General features: G+C 45.6%; 1 protein-coding gene across 5 annotated transcripts in view; it reads right to left on the reverse strand.

Moving 5' to 3' along the window:
• LOC140210073 (solute carrier family 45 member 3) overlaps positions 1-24,385 on the reverse strand; it is a 171,585-nt gene that overhangs the window by 129,026 nt on the left and 18,174 nt on the right. For 2 of the 5 annotated variants that reach the window (XM_072278859.1, XM_072278858.1), the window contains one exon: positions 13,623-13,721. The exons of the other annotated variants lie outside the window; for them this stretch is intronic. The gene's annotated coding sequence lies outside the window, so the exon portion shown is untranslated. The remainder of the gene's footprint in view (positions 1-13,622; positions 13,722-24,385) is intronic. 5 annotated transcript variants of the gene reach the window in all.

Here is a 24,385-nt window from a genome sequence, read left to right on the forward strand (position 1 = left end):
GGGTCCCCTCCTCCTTCTCTATCTCCTATTATCCACGTTCCTCTCCTATCCGATTCTTTCTTCTTGACCTTCCCCACCCACCTGGCCAGAATAAAAAGGTGGGGGGGGGGAGGGGAAGGTGGCCAATTGGAAGATGATAGGTGAAGCCAGGTAGGTGGGGAAGGTCAAGAAGAAAGAATCTGATTGGAGAGGAGAGTGGACAATAGGAGAAAGGAAAGGAGGAGGGGACCCAGGTGGAGTAATAGGCAGGTGAAAAGTGAAAGGTCAAATTGGGGAATAGTGGAAAGTGGGGCGGGGGGGGGGGGAGTAAATTTTTTCACCAAAAGGAGAAATTGATATTCATATCATCAAGGTGTTGCTCCTCCACCCTGAGGGTGGCCTTATCTTGGCACGAGGAGGCCATGGCTCGACACGTCAGAATGGGAATGGGATTAAGAATTAAAATATTTGGCCACCAGGAAGTCCCGCTTGTGGTGTATGAGTACTGTTATATTCAATCTCAGTTATTTAAATAAAATGGCAGGAATTTCACCATCTGCAATTGCACATTAACCTTACTGGGAAATATGCTGCAATGCTTCATCACCTCTAGGCCCACGTCCAGAGCTCCCTCCCAATAGCACATTCATCAACGCACTGGGAGAAGTGGCTGGGAGAGCTGAATCAGATTGTTCCACGAGTCCCACACTAAATAAAAGTCGTTTACACTGAGCCTCTGAACGCTCCCCTTGCTCATGGTCGGGGATCTCACTGCTTTACTATGAAAGCAACAGATGGAGTGAACAGCTAGCTCCCCTTTCCCAGGCTAATCTACTACCAAAAGTTAAAAGTTAAAGTCTGTCCTGAGCCTTGTGGCCCATCAGGCCGGTGCTTATGCCAGTTTCTGTGGCGTGAAGTGACTGAAAGTACGAGACTCCCCTCCCACCGGATAGGATGCCAGTCTATCGCGAGGTTAACCCCCAGCATTTTGCCGGTACCATTTTCATCTAGTTGGACTGGAGCAGTGTATAGTTAAATGCCTTGCTCAAAGACGCAACACGCTGCCTTGGCCGAGGCTCAAACCCATGACCTTCAGATCGTGAGCCCAACGCCCTAACCACTTGGCCACGCGCCACACAACCTACTACCAAGGGCACCCTTTTTAAAAATACTGGAGAGAAGTTTAGGGGAGATGTTGGAGGTAAATGTTTTTTTTTTAAAAACACAGGGAGTGGTAGGCGCCTGGACCACACTGCCAGGGATGGTGGTAGAGGCTAACATAAGACCTTAGAGCAGAATTAGGCCATTTGGCCCATCAAGTCTGCTCTGCCAGTTGAACATGGCTGATCCATCTCCCTCTCAACCCCATTCTCCTGCCTTCTCCCCATAATCTTTCACACCCAGACTAATCAGGATTCTATCAACCTCCACTTTAAGTACACTCAGTGACCTGACCCTCACAGCCCCCTGTGGCAACGAATTCCACAGATTTACTACCCTCTGGCTAAAGGAATTCCTCCTCATCTCCATCCTAAACGGACGTCCTTGTATCCTAAGGTTGTGTCCTCTGGTCCTAGACTCCTCCCACCATAAGAAACATCCTCACCTCATCCAATCTATCGAGGCCTTTCAACATTCGACAGTTTCAATGAGATCCACCCCCCCCCCTCATTTTTACAGAACTCCTGCAAGTACAGGCCCAGAGCCATCAAACGTTCCTCATATGACAAGCCTTTCAATCCTGGAATCGTTTTTTGTGAACCCCCTTTGAACCCTCTCCAAAGTCAGCACATCTTTTCTTAGATAGGGAGCCCAAAATTTCCCATAACACTCAGCGAGGCCTTACCAGTGCCTTATAAAACCTCAGCACCACATCCTCGTTTCGATATTCTAGTCGTCTCAAATTGAACGCTAACGTTGCATTTGCCTTCCTCACCGCACACTCAACCCGTAAGCCAACCAGCACGAGGACTCCCAAACCACTTTGCACATCAGATTGTTGAACTTTCTCCCCGTTCAGAAAACAGTCTACACTTTTATTCCTCCTGCCAAAGTGCTTGATCGTAGACTGGTTGTGTATGACCATATAACATATTAGCGATATTTAAGAGACTCTTAGATGAATGAAAGGAAAATGGAGGGTTACAGGTTGTGTAGGATAGAAGGTAGAGTAGATTAAAAGAGTGGTGCAGTGTGCTCTGAAGGGCCTTCTCAACTATCTTCTCAACTGTTCCCAATTCATTTTATGGGATACAGGCATCACGGTCAGGAGCAATGCCTACTGTCCCCCTCTAACGCAGCTACTTAATATGGGAATACTCCATAGTGCAAGTCTCCCTCTCCACTGCCTCAGCCAGATGCCAGGGTGGCATAAAGTTTGGAAAGGTCAAGGACATTATTTTAGTTGTTACCCTTGCTACAAGAAGTTAAAATGTGAAGAAAGGCCTCAAAAAGACTGTAAAATGCAAGATGGCTGGAACAAACTCCACTTCTCCCTGAGACATTCCTTACCATTAAAAATGGCTGTTTCCAAGCCAGGTCTCTCCCTGGCATGGGCCCAGTGGGCAGAAATCCCTGAATGGTGGGATGTCCAAGGCTGCAACCCAATCAGGAAGCTCCTGGTCATTAGCTGTGTGGATGTTCTCGACAGGGATACTAAACAAATAACAGGATAACACCCCAGGGCACAGCACGGACATATTATTTACATTAAAACTAAGTTCATGTGTTCTACATTTTAAAAATCCAACAGAAGACTAACACTGAGCAAGTTTTATGACTGGGAAGTGTGACAAGGATTTCACGAGTCTGAAGGAGCCCAAGCCATAGTCATAGAATGCTACGCCACAGAAGCACACCTTTTGGCCCATCTAGTCTGTGCTAAACTATTATTTTGCCTAGTCCCACTGAACTGCACCAGGACGTTAGCCCCATTACCCCTCCCATCCATGTACCTATCGAAGCTTCTCTTTGATGTTAAAAATCCAACCCCCACATCCAGCATTTGCGATGGCAGCTTATTCCACGCTCTCACCACCCTCTGAGTGAAGAAGCTCCCCCTCGTGCCCCGCTTAAACATTTCACCTTTCACCCTTTACCCTTGACCTCCAGTCCTAGTCACACCCAACCTCAGTGGAAAAAGCCTGCTTGCATTTACCCTATCTATACCCCTCATAACTCTGTATACAGAGGGAGTGGTTGGTCTTCAAAAAAAAAGGGCCCCTTTGAAGATCTCAGTTCAAATCCCTGCAGGAGCAAGTGTCTGAACACGAATGTATCTTTCCACTGCATGCATTTGACCAAATCTAGTCATCTTCCCCTCTTTAATCTCCTACCACCTGCTAGCCCAGCCTCAAAAATCTCAGAATAGCTCAGTGTTACGTTATTGCAGAACAGTGCGTTTCCTTTTAAGGAACATACCCACTACTGCGAGTATGTGTAGCAAGTGACGAGGCAGGTTCTGCACTGATGCAAGAGATTCTGCAGCTGTTAGGAATCTTGAGTAACGCACACAAAATGCTGGAGTTACTCAGCAAGTCAGTCAACTTCAACGGCGGGAAATGAACAGTCGATGTTTTGAGCCACGACCTCTCCACGGGGCTGGAAAGGAAGAGGGCAGAATCCAGAATAAAAGAAGCAGTGGGGGGGGGGCGGGGTGGTGGAGCACAGGCTGGTGGGTAAAAGCTGAGTCCAAGTGAGAGGGGAAAGGTCGGTGGGTGGGGGATGGAGGTTGAAGGGGAATGATATGAGACATAGATGGTGATAGATGAAAGAGGTCAAGGGCTGAAGAAGGAATCTCAGAGGAAAGGACAGTAGACCGTGGATTAAAGGGAAGGAGGTGGGGACCACACCCACCTAGCTTCCCTCTTACCTCAACTTTTCTGTATCCTGCCAGGTTGTGCTCCTGCAAGAGTCACTAGCGAACTCAAGCTCAGGCATCCCAGAAACTCCGGTAATTCAAATAGATCATTTGTTTTGTTACAGAAATTAACAGCAAAACTGCCAAGAGCTCAAGCAAGCTACACAGAATCCTGAAGAACTGAAATCGCTCATGAACTCGGTCTGAGCATTACCAGACAAGGACCCACAACGACCGAGCAAAGAGGGGTTGGCATGCACCCGTAAAATACACCCCGGAGCACACAGGAATCAGTGCCAATCAGACAACATAGGTGTCCAGACGAAGCAATTAATCCCCAAACACAATAGGTACAATGCAAAACTTTGCAAATCCCGTGCTAATTGAAGTATCCCAAATTGAATAAAAGTGATAAATACACAGAGGCTGAACAATCCCCATGATCCCAAATGAGATACCCACAAAACAAAGTGAAAACCAGCTAGTCCAAAGACAAACAATTACACATAAAATTAAACAACCCAAGGAACACCGCACACCCACGAGGTGACACTGAAAAAATATAGTCCACATATTAACTGATTCCTGGTTGTGACAGATCCCCACCGCATCCCTTAACTATTTATTCAAACTTTGTGATGAAATATATTTAATTGCTGCTTCAAGGGCTCCAGAACTTACAAATTCTCTTCTTCAAAGTTAAAAGCAAATTTATTGTCAAAGTACATACACATCACCTGAGATTAATTTTCTTGCCAGCATAAAAAAACCTTCTTCGAATCCATACTGATGTCGTCGATTTTGTTCCATTACTTGCTGAACACATTATTTCTCCAAGTGCCAATAATTCGCCTGATTATGCTTCGAAAAGACACCTTGTAACACTTTATTTGGGGTATTACCTGTCCGCATTTCAAGACAGCAGTACTCTACCACACTTTCAAGGGCAACTTAGGAGTGGGCAGTAATTGCCAGAGTTATTACTGTTCCCTTATTGTCAAGAGTCTGAGCTACCGATAGTCAAATATCTAAGTAACCTGACGACATGAGCATTGGAATCTCATGTGGATAGGGTGGTGAAGAAAGCTTTTGTTATGCTGGCCTTTATTAATCAGAGCATTGAGTATAGGAGTTAGGATGTAATGTTGAAATTGTATAAGGCATTGGTGAGGCCAAATTTGGAGTATTGTGTACAGTTCTGGTCACCGAATTATAGGAAAGATGTCATTAAAATTGAGAGAGTACAGAGGAGATTTACTAAAATGTTGCCTGGGTTTCATCTCCTAAGTTACAGAGAAAGGTTGAACAAGTTAGGTCTTTAGTCTTTGGAGCGTAGAAGGTTGAGCGGGGACTTGATAGAGGTATTTAAAATTATGAGGGGGATAGATAGAGTTGACGTGGATAGGCTTTTTCCATTGAGAGTGGGGGAGATTCAAACAAGAAGACATGAGTTGAGAGTTAAAGTGCAAAAGTTTAGGGGTAACATGAGGGGAACTTCTTTACTCAGAGAGCTTCCAGAAGAAGTGGTTGAGGCAGGTTCGATGTTGTCGTTTAAAGTTAAATTGGATAGATATATGGACAGGAAAGGAATGGAGGGTTATGGGCTGAGTGCAGGTCGGTGGCACTAGGTAAGAGTAAGAGTCTGGCACGGACTAGAAGGGCCGAGATGGCCTGTTTCCGTGCTGTAATTGTTATATTGTTATGTGATTTCTCCACTTCCGTTACCTCCTGCACCTTTCCGCCTTCACTTATTTCAATTCCCCATTCTGGCTCCCCCTATCCTTCCCTTCCGCCCATGGTCCACTGCCCTCACCTATCAGATTTCTTCTTCTTCAGCCCTTTACCTCTTCTACCTATCCCCTCCCAGCTTCTTGCTACATCCCTGCTGCAAGTAAAGGCTGATTTATACTTGCGCGTACTAGCTTACACTGCAGCCTACGCAAGTGGGCTACGCCGTTGTGAGCATTTATACTTGTGCATTGGTGCATCTGCGTCGCTCTGCAATTCACTGCCAAAACGCTAGTTGGCGGCAGGGTTTCTCCGCCACTGTGTTGAGCTTCTTCATGTTGAAACTCAACATGAAGAAACTCAAACTTCAAACAATGGCGACTGAAACTGAAGGAGGGTGAATTTTCTGTGCTTATCCGGCCACTGAGAGACATGGACGAGGAACTGCATTTCAAATATTTTCAGATGTCGGCAGGTAGATTTGACAATTTGGTTCATCGTCTCCAACCATTTATTTCGCATCAGTGTACGCACAATATACTCTGGGAATCGCCATTCCAGTTTTGACTTCCACCTGAAGCTAACAGGCTGTAGCAGCTAGCTACAAACTGGCGTCAAGCACAGGGTCCTCCATAATCTCGGAGGTCTGTAAAGCTTTATGGAAAGCATTGCAGCCAGAGTTCCTTCCCTGCCCTTCAGTCACCCAGTGGGAAGCTATTGCAGCGTAGGATGAAATGCGATGCTATCAAGCGGACCAATCACAGTTGTTGCGGTCTGCGATGCCGTGACGCGTAGTTACATTTTGGGAGAGGTGCGCGTTAGGCTACGGCGTAGGGTTCAGCGTAGGGTTCGTGGCTACGCCGTACCTACGGCGTACATTTGACGCACAAGTATAAATCAGCCTTTAGACGCCACGGTAGTATAGTGGTCAGCGTGATGCTATTACAGCCCGGGGCGCCGGAGTTCAGAGTTCAATTCCAACACAGTCTGTAAGAAGCTTGTACGCCTCTCCCATGAGCACGTGGGTTTCCTCCGGGTGCTCCGGTTTCCTCCCACAGTCCAAAGACATACAGGTTGGTAGGTTAATTGGTCATTGTAAATTGTCCTGTGAGGAGGCTAGGATTAAATAGATGGGTGCGGCTCGTTGGGCCAAAAGGGCCTGTTGTGCACTGTATCTCTCAATAAAGATTTCCTTGCACCTGTGCAAACATGTACTAGTGCACAAGGTAATAAAGTCAACTTTGACATCATAATGACTTCCCAAATGTGCGAGGGCTAGTAGGTTAATGTGGTCATTCGTTATATGTGGTGCCATACGACGTGAGTAATCATGGTCTTTCCATGATCAAGATTGTTCTTGGAAAAACGTTTCTACAGAAGAGGTTTGCCATTGACTTCTGCTGGGCAGAGCCCTTACAAGACAGCTGACCCGAGCCATGATCAATACCCTTCGGAGACTGTCTGCCTGGTGTCAGTGGTTGTATAACCAGGACTTGTGATGTGCACCAGCCGCTCATACAACCATCCACCACCTCTCCCCATGGTTTCACATGACCCTGATTGGTGAGGGGAGGGGGGGGTGGTCCAAGCAGGAGCTACACCTTGCCCGAGGGTGAGCGGAGGGAAGGAGCACTTTACACCTCCCGAGACATATCCCCACACCGTCACTCCAGTAGGTTAACTGGCTCCCTTAAATCACTGCTAGCGAGTGGGTGGAGAAGCTGAGAATGTGGGGGAAATAAATGTAATTGATGTCAGTGGTCAGCAAAGATTTGGTGGGCCAATATAGTTAATGATACTTCAAATTAAATCTTCAGCAGCCACATCATTGAAGTGAGTATGTCAGGAATATAAATCACAAGGTTCAAATGGTTGTCGCACGGAAAACATCCCATTGAATGACCCTGAGAGTGCATCACTCCACCAGAGCAATGACCTGGGGAAGGGTGTGAAAGGGCAAGTTTATGATCTGTAATGTCAGAGCCCTTGAGAACACAGGTCACATTCAGCAGACAGGGGAAGAAAGGCCGTCACAGTGGATGAGACAGTCTGAAGTACTTGCCGGCAAACAAAGGAATCTCTGAGAGTTGATGTGGAAACCAGGTCAAAGGAGGAAGCGGCCTTCAGAGAGCTGGGGTCGTTCACTGCGGGTCACTGAAAACACAGGCCGCTGACCCGCAGCTACTCAGAACTCGCCCTCCCCGACAGCAGCTTTCACATCTCAATAAGGCAAGTGGAGCGGGGCACCACCGCCGTGTTCTGGGTGGCAAAACGTATCGGTCAACCCACAGACGCCCACCGGCAACTCCGACAAGTTGTGAAATCCCACCGTGGCACAGTAATGCTGATCAAGCATCAACTTTATTCACCATATACGTTTACACGTACTCACAATTTGATCTGATGTGTTGGCCAGGGCGCAACATTCAACAATTATAAAGAATAAAGTATTATATACAAAATAATGTTAGAGGTAATACTAATTTTTAATATTTACTATTTTTAATATTTAAAATTTGTAATCCAGGGAGCAGGAAGCGCAGAATCAAATATCGCTGTGATGATTGTACGTTCTAGTATCAATTTTTGGCGACAATAAAGTGAAGTAAAGGTTAAATCACAGGTATGGAATAAAATGTGCATAAATACATGAATACCAGCATGTATTTACAATGCAGACAGCACAATTCGACCTTTTGGCCCATCGAGTCTGCTCTACCATTTCATCATGGTTGATCCATTTTTCCTCTCAGCCCCAATCTCCTGTGGGTTGGCTGATATGTTTACTGTGTCTACACTGCTTTGCAGTGACGGGGGGGGGGGGGGGATAGATAGAGGGGGTGGGGGGAGATTAACTAGAATGGCTGATCTGATTAAGAAAGTAAGTTTCTGTTTTAATAGACCTGCAGCAGTTTCCAGACGGGAGCTGTTGGAAAAGGCAGTTTGCAGGGTGGGGAGTACTGTACCCGCAAAGATGTACGGTTAGGATTAGTGAGTTGTGGGCAGGCTATGTTGGTGCCTGAAGAGAGCTCTGCTACTTGCAGGCTGCCCCCAGCACATCGATGGACTGTGTCGGTCACTCGTACAAAACAATGCGTTTTACCGGATGGCTTGATGTACATGTGACAAACAAAGCTAATCTTTATCTTTAATAGGAAATCTGGTTCACAATATCATGTAACTGAAAGGGCAAAAAAGCAATAAGGAAGAGAGAGGCTAGAGAAGGGAATGAGTTAAAGGCACGGGAGTAACTGTGACACAAAAGCTGAAAGCTTTGCATCGTATCTGGTGAAACTGTAAAAGTTCCAGATTAAAATTGTTGTAGACTTGATGAGGAGAAGCCGAGGTACTTTCAAGGGTCTAGCAGGTCATGCCAGGGGAACGGTCAAGAGAAAAACCTGAAAAAACAACCACTACAGATGCCTAAAGTCTGAAATAAAAACAGAAAATGCAGTAAATGCTTAACAGGTCAGGCAGCATCTGTGGAGGCAGAAATAGAGTTAATGTTTCAGATCAATGACCTTAATGATGGAAGGCTCAAAAATGGCAGCATCGATCATTAGGGACCCCCATCACCCAGGACATGCCCTCTTCTCATTGCTACCATTACAGAAGAGGCACACACACATTCAACAATCTAGGAAGAGCTCTTTCCCCTCAGCCATTCAATTTCTGAATGGACATTGAACCCATGAACACGACCTCGCTACCTTTTTTTAAAAAAATTGCATTATACTGCTGCTGCAAAGACAACAAATATCATGACATATGCCAGTGATATTAAACATGATGCTGATTCTGAACTGGAGCGGATCAGGAAATTTAATATGACACTGAACTCACACAGCAATCAAGGGTGACGAAAATAAAAATGGCTGGAAATCTGAAATAGGACTGAAAATACTCCTATTTTCTCTGGGGAATGAGAAACAGTTAATGCTTCGGATCGAACTGCTGATGGGCAGGTGGAACTGGTGCCGACAGGGTACAGCTTGAAGAAAGTAGAACGCGACTCAGCAAGATGAAGTATATGTTCCCACATACATTCAACAGCCTTTTATCTGGAATCATTCAGACATGCACAGTCTTGTCCTTTGTGTCCAGTAACGCCAGCCTTTAAGGCAGCGGAGAACATACCTCCCTCACAGTTGGATTTTGGAATGACACTTCAGTGTAATTAAACCAAGACAGAAAGGATAGAGAGCTGAGTGACTATCTTAAATTCAGTTTTGTTCCTGTAGCTGCAGTCTGGTGAGACCCAAGCGACTGCAGACACTGGAATCGGGAGCATACTTAATACAGACTGCTGGAAGAGCTCAAGTAACGTCTGTGGAGGCAAGGTGATGGTCGACATTTCAGGCTGAGATTTGACAATCGATATTTTTGTATCGGTCTAACGAATTGGCTTTTATTCAACTGAAAGTAAACATGTTCACTGTTCATTTACCACCCAAACTCTCTCCATTGTGGAGAACAATTGTGAAATTATTCTATCTGTTGGCTGGAAAACCCCAATCCAGAAATAATATTCCTAAAACATAGTAAAGTTCAGTCATCCAAGTTATTCCTAGTAACAGTCGATGCACAAAGTCGACTTTGTTAAAAAGGAAATAAAATGCATTTTCTTTTGCCACATATTGTTCTCATGAACAGAAACCAACAGGTAACAGCAGATCTGACACACTGTTGGTACAGACTTAGTCACTTGCGTTCTAAGAGGTAGTTAGTGACTGCAACGGATTACCGCAAGTTTCCATCTAATGCAAAGCCATTTATAGTACAGTACTTGGATGGAAAATTATACTCGTGTGCTCATCGGCTGACACGGCTGGCTTTGATGGCCATTGAAGTGGTTTCTGCAGAGCTGTTTACCAGGGAGATGAACACTGGAATGCAGCAATTATCCAGCTATTCCAGTGTGCTTGGGAGTGGCACTTTAATCTTGTGGTTAATATAATGCTGTTGCAGCACCAGCAACTGGGGTATAATTCCCTGTAAGGGAGTTTGCATGTTCTCCCCATGACAGTATGGGTTTGGGTTCAACTCCCTGCAAGGAGTTGGTACCTTCTCCCCCTGACTGCGTGGGTTTCCTCCTGGTGCTCTGGTTTCCTCTCACATTCCAAAAGACCTACGGATTGGTTGGTTAAATGGTCACATGGCTATAATTAGGCGATGTGGGCTCGTAGGACTGGAGGGGCCCTTTACTGAGCTGTATTTCTAATTAAAATAATGTTCCAAGCAACTAGCTCTTCTGGACCCCGGTACTATTTAAATATAATTATAAGCATTCTTGGAATATCGGTTCTTTCAACCATGGCATTGCTAACCTGTGGATTAACTTTTAGTGACTTTTAGTACTTAATCTCTGGGTCACCCCCATTCCTCTACTGCAATTAAACTTTCACCTCCCCGGTATGGTCCTCCCCAGCTTACGAACATTGAACTTGGGTATAGACCATCACAGCATACTCCTCTACTCTAGCCCAGACTGCAAAGCCGATCACCATAAGCAAGTGCGAGGGGTTCTGAAGATCCAAAGTCCAGTGTACTTCATCTGCACAGGTGGAGCGAAAAACTTACTCGCAGCACATCACAGGCACAGAACCCAAGCTGGCGTGGTCTTTTACTGATTCTGTTATGGTTGTTATTCTATGGTGGATCTATTGAGGATGCCCGCAAGAAAATGAATATCAGGGTTGTAAATGGTGACATATATGACTCATATAATAAATTCACTTTAAACTTTGAACATAGCAATATATAATCAGTGTTGACAAGAAAAACAAGAATTAAACATAATGTATACACATCTTTTACAAGAAAGAGCATAATTACAGCAAAAAAAAATCCATTTTAGTGCCAAATGATCAAAGTAGCCATAGTGCTACTAAACTGTAGTGAATAGGACTTTGCTCGCTACTTCAAGAACCAAATCGTTAAAGTAGCTGTTCTCCTTTCCATTGATGTATTTATTTACTGACTGATTGATTGAATTGAATCGATTAAGATACAGCACAGAACAGGCCCTTCCAGCCCTTCGAACTGAGCCCCGCAGTAATCCGCCAATTTAACTCTAGACTAATCATGGGACAACTTACAATGAGCAATTAACCTATCAGGTGGTATACCCTTGGACTACAGGAGGAAAGCCACGTGGTCACGGGGAAGTTCCTGAACAGGGTGGTGTTGGGTTTCAGGCTTCTGCCCCCCTGGCCTGGTGCAGCTGTGAAACAAAATGGCTTCTTGAGGCAGTGCCTCCTGCCGATACCAGCAATGCTGTGGAGAGGGATGTGTCGATGATGGATAGGTCACAGTCCACTACTCTCCGCAGCTTCCAACATTCCTGTACATTCAATCTGCCAAACCCGACCACGACACAACCAGTCAGGATAGCCCCTAGGATTTTATAGGAGTACAATTTCAAAAATAATTCCTAGAACATATGTTCATCTCCCACTTTCGCTACTGTTCACAGGGAAAACAATTTCTAAATTGAGCACAGTCCGGATCTGGAATGGGGTGGCACAAATATAGGAAGACTGCAACTAATTGCAGAGGAATATTCATAAATTAGTAAAATAGGTGAAATGTGGTGAATATTCAACACAGGCAAACACTGGGTGGAAAGAATAGCAAGCTCACTTAATACCTCACACGTTGCCCTTGGGCAACAATAGGGTTCCACACGAGTAACACGTCCATTACCCTCAACCGTTAACGAGTCAAGAACGTGGCAGCAAACAGAGTTTCCGCACCACACGTGATGTACAGCCCCAGTGCAGCCAGCTGCCTCACCTCACTCCCAAACTTAGATTAAACTAAAATTAATATTCATATAATATGTTAACTTATGCCTGTCCTTGTTTGGAACTGTGCTGGCCACTGCAAAGAGCTAACCTTCACAGCATTTACACACTTTATGTGGAGCCATAAAACACTACAGCACAGAAACAGGCCATTCAGCCCATCTAGTCTACTTCCATTGACCTGCATGCATAATCCTCCATACTGCTACCATCCACTTATGTATCCAAACTTCTCCCAAACATTGAGATCGAACCCACATCCACCACTTCTACTGACAGCTCATTCCACACTCTCACCACTCTCTGAGTGAAGAAGTTTCCCCTCATGTTCCCCTTAAACATTTCACCTTTCATCCTTAACCCATGACCTCCAGTTGTAAGGTTATATATTGCTATGGCAACACAAACTTAGCAACAAGACACTTGAAAATGAGTGCTCATTCATATGTATGAGATATACTTAAGTTAGACATTATTAAGGTGGCCAGGACATATACTTAAAAGGTGCAGGTTTTAGTGGGATAAGATGTTTTTTATACGTTAGAGATACAGCACGGTAACAGGCCCAATGAGTGCCACCCAATTTGACCTGCAGGGTAATGTAGCAACTGGAAACATAATGCATAATTCACAAGCACCAACATTAAGTTGGGGTTCACTTTAAGAGGCTGGTCTGACGTGATGACGTACTGACATGAAGTTTTTTACCGCACTTTATGTTCTGTGTTTGGAGAACAATAAAGGAGTTGTTATGGTTTCCCTCAAACTTAAAATGCCTCTGCCATTTTACTTACAAACACCTACCATGTGACGAAATTCCCTTACTAACCCTTACGCCTTTGCATTGTGGGAGGAAACCGGAACACCCAGAGGAAACCCACGCAGTCACAGGGAAAACATACAAACTCCTTACAGGCAGAGGCAGGAATTGAACCCTCAATTACAATCACTGCCTGGCGTGGTGAAGCGATGTGCTCACCTCTACGTTACTGTGGTACTGAGGTACCAAAGAGGGTGCAGAGCAGATTTACAAGGAGGATCCCAGAACTACAGGATAGAACGAATGAACGCTCAAGAAAACGGGGCTGACGGATGGCCTAACAAAAGTTTCATAAACTCTCAAACGGCTTTGTAAAATATGAATATCGGGAGAATGTTTTCACTTGGTGGAAAGAGAATAACGTGTCCATTAGTACGAGGTAATCACTGAAAATGCTCAATGAGAAAAAGCAGATAAAAACCTTCTTTACCCAAAGAACAATGCACATGTGGAGCTCACTCCCAGAAGTTGGCCGAGGCAAACACTGCAGATGTCTTGAGGGGAACCTGGACAAGTGTATGAAGGAGATCTGTTGATACAGAAAATGCAGGGCTTTGACCTTAAAAAATCAACAATTCCTTCCCCTCCCCCACCCCAACAGATGCTGCTTGGCTTGTTGAGTTCTTCCAGCAGATTGTGTGTGCTGGCATGAATTAGATGGGCTGAGTGGCCTGCGTGTGTTAAAGCCCAGTTTATTGTCATTCACACATATAAGCACAAGTACAGCCTCACAGAGCATCAGATAAGCAGCATCCACACAAAAAAAAGCACAAGTTGTATATAGTGTACAGCAAATGATATAGTTCTCTGGAATACTCTCTTCCAGTGCCCAAGGGAGGGGGAAAATACACAGCAAGCTCCCAAATAAATTCCACCTTCCCCCCATGTGATCTACAAGGATGCAGCGTTGTCACGTGACATGCAAAGATGCTTACAACGAAGGGAGGGGAAGGAGGAGATGGCCTCTCCTTCCCATCCGTCCCACAATCCTTTTCACCCCCTACCATCAGGCAGGAGGCATCACAGTCTAAGAACTAAGAACAAGCTAAGAACTAAGAAGGATGTTAGCCTTCATAAGTTGAGGGACAGAGTTTAAGAGTCGCGAGGTAATGATACAGCTCTATAAAACTCTGGTTAGGCCACACTTGGAGTACTGTGTCTTGTTCTGGTCACCTCACTATAGGAAGGATGTGGAAGCACTGGAAAGGGTACAGAGGAGGTTTACCAGGATGCTGCCTGGTTTAGAGAGTGTGCATTATGATCGGAGATTAAGAGAGCTTGGGCTTTACTCTATGGAGAGAAGGAGGATGAGAGGAGACATGATAGAGGTGTACAAGATATCAAGAGGAATAGATAGAGTGGATAGCCAGCGCCTCTTCCCCAAGGCACCACTGCTCAATACAAGAGGATATGGCTTTAAGGTAAGGGGTGGGAAGTTCAAGGGGGATATTAGAGGAAGGTTTTTTACTCAGAGTGTGGTTGGTGCATGGAATACACTGCCTGAGTCAGTGGTGGAGGCAGATACACTAGTGAAATTTAAGAGACTGCTAGACAGGTATATGGAGGAATTTACGGTTGGGGCTTATATGGGAGGCAGGGATTGAGGGTCGGCACAACATTGTGGGCCGAAGAGCCTGTACTGTGCTGTACTATTCTATGTTCTAACAAGCACTGCTGGGCTGGGCAGTCACTTCATCCCCACCTCCTAGGCTGAGGGGCTTCTGAACACCCTGCTACCACCCAGTACAGATTAGTTATGACAGCACCAGTAGCATTATACTGTTGTATATTTAACTATACTGTATGTTGCATATGCACTTTATGTCAACTTGTACATCTGTAGAATTTTTAAATTATCTGTCAAAGTTTAAACTTCAAAGCTATCAGAGTACATATATGTCACCATTTACAACCCTGAGATTCATTTTCTCGAGGGCACACTTAATAAACCCATAATAGAGTAATTACCACAACAGGATCAATGGAAGACCTCTGAAGTGTTATTACTGTGTGAATGGGGGTAGACCTCTGGTGAAGGGGCTTCTCCTGTCCACTCTGGGGCAGCTCACTCTCTTTTGGTCCCTACCAGACATTCCGCTCTCACCTGTGGCTCCAAGTAGCTGTTAGAACATAGAACATAGAACAGTACAGGCCCTTCAGCCCACAATGTTCTGCCGACCCTTAAACCCTGCCTCCCATATAACCCTCCCACCTTAAATTCCTCCATATACCTGTCTAGTAGTCTCTTAAATTTCACTAGTGTATCTGCCTCCACCACTGACTCAGGCAGTGCATTCCAAGCACCAACCACTCTCTGAGTAAAAAACCTTCCTCTAATATCCCCCTTGAACTTCCCACCCCTTACCTTAAAGCCATGTCCTCTTGTATTGAGCAGTGGTGCCCTGGGGAAGAGGCGTTGGCTGTCCACTCTATCTATTCCTCTTGATATCTTGTATATCTCTATCATGTCTCCTCTCATCCTCCTTCTCTCCAGAGAGTAAAGCCTTAGCTCCCTTGCATACGACAGCAGCCACATCGCTTTGACAGGTGGGCTAAACCAGGTGAGGGTAGCCAGTGGGCCTCATTTCCTGGTGAGATGGGGGCATGCCCATCCCAGCATGCGGTCAGCTCTGGTGGGGTCTGGGTGGGTGGGATCTACAGCGAGATCCAGTGGCCAGGAAGGAGGTCCTGCAACGCTCCGTGCAGAGCGAAGGGCTTGGCACGGCAGAGGAGACGTCATGGTCATCCACTGCAACCAAGGAAGACCCCAGTTTGTGACGCTTGCTTGTACCACTGGACTTGGACTTCAGGAGATCGAGAAAGTGGAACATCCCCCAGTGCAATGGCCTTTCCACTTTAAAAACTCTCCTGCACAGGTTTCCTGTCATCAGTGGACATGATGGACAGCCAGCACGTTGTGTTAATATTATTTTATGCAATGCATGTACCGTTTTCTCAGAGGAACAGTTTAATGTAAGGGTTAGTGTAAGGTTGAATGCCAGTGAATTTGAACTTATTCCGATAACAGTCTGAATATCACACAAGTGAAACTCAATGTACACAGACATTTGCATGCCTATTCAACAGTATTCAAATTTAAAATTTACGCACGCACCCTTTCCACCTTCAACCCCATGTTCTTTCGAAATCTGTCCGTCAAATACACAAGATGCAAAGTCGAACAAACAAGAAATTAAGTGCCAGGTTTTGCTTCATCTCCTTGATCTCCACACGTTATTTCAGTCACTTAAGGATAAAGGGGAAGCCTTTTAGGACCGGGATGAGGGAAAACTTCTTCACACAGAGAGTGGTGAATCTGTGGAATTCTCTGTCACACGAAACTGTTGAGGCCAGTTCATTGGCTATATTTAAGAGGGAGTTAGATATGCCCCTTGTGGCTAAAGGGATCAGGGGGTATAGAGGGAAGGCAGGTACAGGGTTCTGAGTTGGATGATCAGCCATGATCATACTGAATGGCGGTGCAGGCTCAAAGGGCCGAATGGCCTACTCCGGCACCTATTTTCTGCGTTTCTATGTTTCTATGTCACGTACAGAGAGTGCCGGTATAGCACCAGCCTCTCCAACATCCTCATCAATTCCAGCCTCCCTCTCCTTTTTCTGCTGGCCAAAAGCAGAGGTCATTTTGCCAACAAGATGTTTCCAAAGAACACAGTGGGTGAGGCAATATCACAGCTGTGAAGAGTATTGGCATAAGACTGCTTTCTGAAGGAATACAAAGTAGAGGCGTGCAGAACTAAGGAGCCAGAGTCAAAAATGGCTTTTATTGCCAGACCAGGGAACACAGTCGGCTCTCCATATTCAACGAAGGCGCACAGAGGAGGACGAGGCAGGTCAATGACTGGTAGAATTGAACGTTTCTGACTCTTCTGGCCCAAAATATTGACTGGTTATTCCTCTCCCTAGATGCTGCCTGAATTGCCAAGTTCCTCCAGTGTTTTAGGTGTTGGAACAAGCTGGCTTGGCTGAGCTTCGCAAAAGTCTTATGAACATATAATTAGCTAGGATGCCTAAGACTTTTGCAGAGTCCTTATATTTTAATTTCCTGCACACAGACTTCACGATGACTTTTGTTATTTGAAAAGAACTGTTGTGGAAAATGACAGCGCTACTCCAAGTGACCCTGGACCAGACACTGCACCTGCTGCCAGTAAAGACAGCACAGTATTTGTCAACGCGGAGCAGAGAGCGAATATGTAAATCCAGTGTGACCAAAAGATCTGGGCGATGGCGAGGGTGGAATGATGCGGGAGGGGTGTGGGACAGGTGGCAGAGGAGTGGTGCCAGGGGCCTGGGGGTGGGGGAGTTTGGGGGGGGGGGGGGTTACGCAGGCGCAGACACACCCAACCCTGAAACACCAGGCAAAGTCATTTGATTCCAAACAATTGGTTTATTGATCATCACAGAACGTCCCTCTGATGTTTTCTGCTCCCTTCCCCTTTTCCCAACCATAATTCCCCTCTCCCTGGCCCCTTCCCGCTCTCAGTCCACAACAGGGACCCAGATCAGAATCAGGTTTATCATCACTCACATAGGTCAAGAAATTTACTTCTTTTTGCAACAGCAGTACAGTAAAAGTAAAGGCATCCGTTAGTCTTGTGAGACCGTGGACCTGCGCCTGGAAAGTCTTCACTCTCCAGGGCGCAGGCCTGGGCAAGGTTGTATGGAAGACCAGCAGTTGCCCATGCTACAAGTCTCCCCTCTCCACGACACCAATGTTGTCCAAGGGAAGGGCATTAGGACCCATACAGCTTGGCACCAGTGTCGTCGATGAGCAATGTGTGATTAAGTGCCTTGCTCAAGGACACAACACGTTGCCTCGGCTGGGGCTCGAACTCTCGACCTTCAGGTCGCTAGTCCAATGCCTTAACCGCTTGGCCGCGTGCCCACACAGTGCATACATAAAATTATTACAGGACTGTGTAAAAGCCTTAGGCGTCTAACTATATATATGAGACTTAGACTTTTGCACAGAACTGTACCTCAGGATGAAGGTTCTTAGCCTGAAACTTCAACTATTTATTCTTTTCCATAGATGCTGCGCCTGAATTGCCAAGTTCCTCCAGCATTGTGTGTGTGTGTGTGTGTGTGTGTGTGTGTGTGTGCGTTGCTAACTTCAAAGGCGTGTTAAAAATCAGTTTTAGCATCCCAAGAAGGAGAAGAAGCAGAATGCATAGTTAGGCAATAGACACAAAATGCTGGAAAACTCCAGCATCTACGGAATTGATGTTTCAGACCGAGACCCACCTATGAGAAGGAAGGGAAAGACGCCAGAATAAAAAGACTCGGGGAGGGGAAGGAGGATGGCTGGAAGGTGAAGCCAGGAGAGCGGGAAAGGTCAAGGGCTGGGAAAAAAAAAATCTGATAGGACAGGAGAGTGGACCATAGGAGAAAGGGAAGAAGAAGGGGACCCAGGAGGAAGTGATAGGCAAATGAAAAGAGGTGAAAGGTCTATTCATTTCCATAGATGCTGCCTGACATTTTGTGTATGTGCATTGCTTTGGATTTCCAGCATCTGCAGACTTTCTGGTGCTTACGCATATTTAGGAATGGTTTCCACTCAAACCTATTATCCTGATGAGAGGCTTTTGGAACGATAGCCCAACACATCTCATTTGCCATTAAGCTATGAGCAGTTTCACTGGCAGCAGCTGCAGTATCAGGTCAAAGGTCACTTGGAGTAGCACTGCCATTTTCCACAATGGTCCTTTGCAAATAACTAAAGTTATCCTCAAGTCTGTGCGCAGGAAATTAAAATACAAGTGATTCACAGCTTGTTGCAATTAGCTTGTACAAGGAGGGGAGTACTTGCTATGATATGTCAACACCTTGGTGCTGTAGACAGAGGAAGGTGTGTGCACCTTTAAAATGCTTATGATGCACAATTACTCTGTGAACCTTGCCATTAATATTCAAATCTTATAAAACAATGTAAACTCCAATAAAAGTATCCAATAACGTTTGCTACCTGGCACCATGCCAATGGATTATGAGAAGTTTCTTTTTACATGAAGTCTTAAAAACATTGTGCATTATTGCAAACGCCATAGCAGTACCATCCCTCATATCATGGCCAATATTTAATCCTGTAATCAAAATGACCAAAATGGATCAGATCTGGCCATTGTCATTAAGCCAGTCTGTCATTGGGGATCGGAGTTGGAGAGGATCCATAACTTTAAATTCCTTGGTGTTGTCATACTGAAGGATCCATCCTGGGGTCAGCACGCAAGTGCCATTACAAAATAAAAGCTACTTAAATTTCCCAATGCACGGATACAATAAGCCATCACAACCAAGGCACCAAAATGCCTGGGAATGTTCCCAATTTCCTACTCACTACAGGTCATATCCTTCCAACCAACATGGTTCTAATAATGTTCAAGTGGCGAAACGTGACAGAAGGCATCGCCACACAGATTGCCGAGATTGCTCATTGAAAGCACCCCAATCTCAAGGGATCCCTCACTAAAGGGACACCCCTAACAATTTCAATGTTGCAACTTTAATCAGATGAGTATTCTCCCATGTAACCAAACTGACTTACTACAGTTAACCATCTCTCCCCCATGTGAGAAAGGGCCCACGCATTATTCTCCTGAATTAGGACTGGTTTATTATCGCATGTACTGAGATCCAGAGAAGAGCTTGTTTTGCAAACTGTTCATACAGATCAGATCATTACACAGTGCATTGAGGTAGAACCAGGCAAAACAATAACATAGTGCAGAATAAAGTGTTCCAGCTACAGAGAGAGTGCGCTGCAGGTAAACAATAAGGTGCAAGATCATCTCGAGGTAGATTGTGAGGTCCAGAGTCCAATTTATCGTACGAGGGAACTATTTAATAGTCTAATAACAGTAGGGTCAAAGCTGTCCTTGAGCCTGGTGGTACGTGCTTTCAGACTTTTGTATCTTCTGCCCAACAGACGAGAGGAGAGAAGATTTCTGTGGTGGGTAGGACCTGCTGAGTATGCCTGCAGGAAAATGAATCAGGGTTGTATAAGGTGATATATATGTACTTCAAAAGTAAAATTTACTTTTAACTATGCTGACTGCTTTACCGAGGCAGCAGAGTCAATAGAGGGGAGGCTGGACCATGATGTGCCAAGCTGTGTCCACAACTGTCTGGAGTTTCTTGTGGTCACTTGCAGAGCAGTTGCCATACAAAGCCATTATGCATCCAGACAGAATGCTTTCTACGGAAATGATGAATGTTCCACAGTTTCTTTCCCCGTCCCAATGCCGAAGTCCCAACTTCAAAAGCTGCAGACTGCCCAGGGCAGGAATCTACTGCAGAGGGTCGTACTGGCTGATCTGCTCCCGCACCTGAGGCCTCCAGCCCACTTCTTGGCCACCCACCCAATCCCACACCAGACTGTGTAACAAATGTGTGCAGTGCACCAAGGGATCTGCATTGCAGGGGGCGAAAGGGTTAGAAAACACCTTGTAGAGAGTAGAAAATGGCAGGCTTTAGAACCAGAATCAGCTTTATTATCACCAGCATATTTGTGATTTTGAACGCAGCAGGCCAGGCAGCATCTCTAGGAAGAGGTACAGTCGACGTTTCAGGCCGAGACCCTTCGTCAGGACTGTAGTGGAAAAGTAGTGAGGATGTGTGTTGCTTGAATCCCCAGCATCTGCAGAATTCCTGTTATTTGTGATTTTGTTGGCTTTGCAGCAACACTACAAGGCAATAGATAATAATAGAAAAAAATGTGAATAAAAATATATATAAAACGGTCAAATTAAATAGGTACTGTAAGAATAGAAATAAAAAAAGTAGTGAGGTAGTGTTCATGGATTCAATGTCCATTCAGAAATCAGACGGCAGAGGGGAAGAAGCAGTTCCTGAATTGCTGAGTGTGTGCCTTCAGGCTTCTGTACCTCCTCCCTGATGGTAGCAATAAGAACAAGGCACGACGTAGGTGATGGGGGCCTTTAATGGTGTCCTGGATGCTGGGGAGGCTAGGGCCCATGATGCAGCTGACTTGAGTTAAGAACTCTCTTCAACTTATTTCAATCCTGCACAGTAGCCCCCGCCCCCATGCCAGACAGTGATGCAGCCAGTTCGAATGCTCTCCGCGGTAGAAACTTACAAGTGTTGTTAGTGACATATCGAATCTCCTCAAACCCCCAATGAAATATAGCCGCTGTCTTTGAACATCTTTAAAAAGGCAGAATAAACATTCATGCAGTTTAAGCAACAGCTCCCCCACAATCGCATACACTTAATGACTTCTGGTATTACTGCAATTAATGCAAGTTTTTTTTCAGCAATTTTACATCTCAGCTGTGAAATTCATCCTCAGAATTGGATAGGGCCTTATCTATTAATACTCATTTTCACTTCTATGCCTTGTGTCATTCATCGACTCCTTTTACGGACCCCCTTCAAGCTTCCTCCCACTTCTTCTACATCCTCAAAATGCCTGACTTTGTCTTTCCTCAGTTCTGCTGAAAGTTCATTAACCTGCAATGTTAAATGGCTTATTTACTTATTTATTGAGATACAGCGCAGAATAGCCCAGCAATCCCCCGATATTAACCCCAGCCTAACTACGGTACAACTTACAATGACCAAGTAACCTACCAAGCAAGTACATCTTTGGACTGTGGGAGGAAACCGGAGCACCCAGAGGAAACCCACGCGGTCAAGGGGAGAAGGGACAAACTGACAAACTCTTTTACAGGCAGCAGCGGGAATTGAACCCGGGCCGCTTGTATCGCAAACCATTGTGCTAACCACTACACTACCGTGCCACCCCGTGCTACACCAATATTGCTGGGACGGCTGAGGCACTGCCAGAAGAGCAATCTGAATGAGAGACAAGAAATCCTGCAGACACTCAGAACATCCACGGGGAGGGAGGGAGGGAGGGAGGGAGGGAGGGAGGGAGAGAGAGAGAGAGAGAGAGAGAGAGAGAGAGAGAGAGAGAGAGAGAGAGAGAGAGAGAGAGAATGAGAATTAACATTTCGGATCAACGGCACTGAACAAAAATCAGCACCGTCCGTTTGTTTCAAGACTATAGTCTCCGCAGCATTTATGACAAATTTATCTTCAACTATATTCATTAAAGATTAATTTTATTGGTCACATACACCTGGAAACATACAGTGAAATGCACCGTTTACGATAACAGTCTGACGATGTGTTGGGGCAACCCGCAATCATCACCGTGCGTTTGGCACGCCCACAACCATTTAACCCTTTTATTTGGGATGTGGGAGGATACTGGAGTACCCAGAATAAGACTGAAATCAACAAGGACAAGAGCTGAGGGTGGGCGCGTGGCTGTCCAACGCTGTCTGCCTGCATTCGGGGTGGGTGGGTGTGCCCCTCCCCCTCTTTTGTTCACATTATGGTGCGTTTCTGGTGGTCCCATTTTTGCTGCTATCTTGCGCGACTTTGATTGGGGCACTCTGCGGGTGGCAGGCAGCGCAGCGCTGGATTGGACTGGACTGGGCTGTAACGAATATGCCTGGACTCCTTCAATGACTTTGTGTGATGGCGTTTTGTATTTCGTGTTTTTTTTGCTGTTTGTACAACTTGCGCTTTTTTTGTACGTTGGGTTTGATGTTTTTCTTTGAGCGGGTTCCACAGCTTTGTTTCGTGGCTGTCCATGGGAAGACAAATCTCAGGGTTGAATACTGCATACGTGCTTTGATAATGTACTTTGAATCTTTGAACAGGGAAAATATACAAACTCCTTACAGATCGCGGTGGGAATCGCACCCCGATCGTTGGCATTGTAAAGCATTACACTCGCCATTATCTAACATGCTGATTGATTTTGCTTGCAGCTTGTAACATGATTTCTTCACAAAAAAAATCAATAAATCAAGGTTCACAGAAATACTGTGAAGAGAGTAACCTGAGCAAGACATTTCCCACACTAAGTACAAAGTCTGCTCCAGCATATTTTATATTAATGTTATTTTATTACTATCATCCCAAAGGCAATTAAGGATGGTCAATAAATATTGGCCGTGCAGGTACGCCAGCATTTACAGCCCATCCCAAACTGCTCAAGGCAGTGGTAGTAAAGTGCCTTCCTGATCAGCTACCGTCCTTCTGGGACACTATGGTTCCATACTGTTACAGGGTTCCAGGATTTAGACTCGACAAAATCGAAAGAACAGCAACAGATTTACAAGTCCACACGGCTTGCGACTTGAAGGGGAACCACCAGATGGTGGCGCCCCCATGCAGCCGATATTCTTGCCCTCCCTGGTTACGAGAGCTTGTGGGCGTTGGGAGATGCCATCAAGGAATCACGTCCTCCACAAGGCATTGTTACAATATGCTCACCTGACTTGGCCTGGCCGAGAGGATGGGACAGGATGCAAGACAAAGAAACACCCCAAAATTGAAATAAACCTCTAAAACAAACCGGACCCAGTGGAAAGTTCAGAATCAGCATCAGATTTATAACTAGTGACATGTGCTGTGGTTTTGCAGCAACAGTGGAGTGGAATACATAAAAAGTGACTACAAGTTACAATAAGAAATATATATTCCCTTCCTTTGATAGGTTGAATGTCTCTCACACTCGGTTTGATACACGGAATGATGTTCCGGCGAGGAAGGCCCCCTCTCCCCCCGAGAAGCAGGCACTTTGTCTGACCCACAGCTGATGTGAGGAAGACCCCAGCAAGGGTCAACCCGCATGAAGCTGCAGAGGCGAATAACGTAGCTGCTCGGGTGCTGAGGGACTGTGCAGCCCAGGTAAACAAGAGATTTTAGCAGACATCTTCAGCATCCCTCCAGAACAGTCCGCCGACCCCTCAGGCTTCAAGGCGACCACCATCATGCCAGGGCCCAAGAGGGCGACAGTAACCTGCCACAACGACGACTGCCCAGTGGCACTGACCTCAAACAATAATAAAGTGCTATGAGCAGTTGTTGCGGATTGCATTAAATCCCATCTTCCTGCCACACTGGACCCTTTCCATTTCACTTATCGCTCAAATCAGTCCACTAATGATGCCATGGGCACTGCACTCCAGTCCGCCCCCTCGGACCAGGAAAATGGCACTTCACATGCCAGGGTGTTTATCAACTTTGGCTCGGCATTTAATACAAACGTCCCCCAGAAGCTGGCGGATAAACTGTCCTCATTGGATCTCAGCATCTCACTCTGTAGCTGGATCATAGACTTCAGAAAGACCACAG

The sequence above is a fragment of the Mobula birostris genome, chromosome 14, assembly GCF_030028105.1.
Source record: "Mobula birostris isolate sMobBir1 chromosome 14, sMobBir1.hap1, whole genome shotgun sequence".
In the NCBI taxonomy this organism is placed as follows: Eukaryota; Metazoa; Chordata; class Chondrichthyes; order Myliobatiformes; family Myliobatidae; genus Mobula; species Mobula birostris.